The sequence below is a fragment of the Atta colombica genome, unplaced genomic scaffold, assembly GCF_001594045.1.
Source record: "Atta colombica isolate Treedump-2 unplaced genomic scaffold, Acol1.0 scaffold277, whole genome shotgun sequence".
NCBI lineage: Eukaryota > Metazoa > Arthropoda > Insecta > Hymenoptera > Formicidae > Atta > Atta colombica.
Genome location: NW_017259378.1, coordinates 1538995 through 1541033, shown reverse-complemented (window position 1 = coordinate 1541033; position 2039 = coordinate 1538995).

Genomic DNA, 2039 nt, shown 5'->3' with positions numbered 1-2039 from the left:
AAATGAAAAGAAATAATAGTTTCTCCATTTTTGAATAATATTAACATATATGTAGCGTAACATTATGTTTTATATATTAGGTGTACAACTTTGCTTCCGCCGTTTTCCTATAGATGGCTTTAGCAGTAAGTGGTGGTCGAAATAAATAGATCATAGACGTCATACAATAAACTTGGGCATCTGTCAACATAACCCCATAGAAACATTAGTCGATTTGTGTCTGCATCATAAAGTTATTCTCGATTGAAAATGTCAGTTTACGAGCCAAATTCTCGTCATTTGCGGGAGGTTTTAATTTTTTGCTTCAATATGAAGAAATCTGCGGCTGAGGCTCATCGAATGCTCTCAAATATTTATGGTGAGACTGCTATTAGTGAAAGAACGTGTCGTGAGTGGTTTCAACGCTTCAAGAACGGTGATTTTGACGTCCAAGGTCATGCTCTGTATTTGGTGGGACCAGCTCGGCGTAGTGTATTATGAACTGTTAAAACCGACTGAAACAATCACAGGCGATCAGTATCGAACGCAATTGATGCGTTTGAGCCGAGCATTGAAAGACAAACGATCGCAATACAACGAGAGACACGATAAAGTGATTTTGCAGCATGACAATGCTCGATCCCATGTTGCGAAAGTGGTCAAGACATACTTGGAAACGTTGAAATGGGAAGTCCTACCCCACCCGCCGTATTCTCCAGACATTGCTCCCTCTGACTATCACTTGTTTCGATCAATCAGGCACACGGCCTGGCTGACCAGCACTTCCGGTCTTATGAAGAAGTAAAAAATTGGATCGATTCGTGGATAGCCTCAAAAGATGACTAGTTTTTTTGACGCGGGATTCGTACGCTACCCGAAAGATGGGAGAAAGTAGTGGCTAGCGATGGACAATATTTTGAATCATAAATGTATAACCAGTTTTTTACAATAAAGCCTCGAATTTCGGAAAAAAACGGCGGAAGCAAAGTTGTATGATATACATATATGAATAATGATTATTATAATATTTGTTATCCTTAATTATTATAATAATTATTTTAATAAATAATAATTATTATAATTATTATTTTATAGAAATTCAATTTGCTGCAATTACAACATTTAAAACTGCTTTTTTTTAGATTTTAATTTATATTTATTTATTTTTTTATTAATTTGGTATTGGAATGTTACTTTTATATTCGCGCTGACTCAGTAGATCACAAGAAAACTCTATTGTATCTCTTGCATCCATAGTGAGTTACGAGTTCTATTTGCGAAATAACTTGTGATCTCGCAATAACTTAGAGCTTATGCGACAGCCATTCATGTCAGTCCAGCGTCTTTCTAGAATTCTTCATAAACGTCATCTTATCTATTGCACTAGCATATTCCCAATTGTCATGTAATGAGTTTCACTGCCGGTCGCGCTCTGCGTGTCTTTTGACGGCGCTTTGAAATTAATTTTTTATTGTGACCCGTTTTGCTTTCGTTGGAAAATTCCCTTGACACATACGTTCAACTTTATTTCCGTTTACATTTAATCACTGATTGTATTGAATAGCAGTTGTCGCTATAGTATGTTACGCAATGTATGCAAAAAAATATTATTTGCAACAATGAAGAGTTGCAAAGATGTAACGATATACAAAACATGTATAAATGCTAAAGGTTAAATAAATGTTTTGATTTGGTGATAGTGAAAAAGATTACATATTTTTGAAAATGCTGAATTTACATTTTGCATGACTATTTCGTGAAAATATGTCAACCGTTCTAAGAAAGAGAAATCGATTTGACAGAATCCGACTAAATATACGAGGAAGTGGTCGTGACATTTCGTGAATTGATGCATGCGCTTACTAGGTGGATTGTGACAAATGATCGTAATTCACTGATTAAGTGGCCTTATGTAGATTGGCTGTATTTTTCTAGCAGACAAAAAGAATAAATCGTGATTTTATCGGTTGATTTATAACCGCAGTTTAAAAATATCTTTTGAAATTTTTTTGTCGAAAGATCTTCCATTATTGAAAAATTATACTCGTTAGATTAGAAAA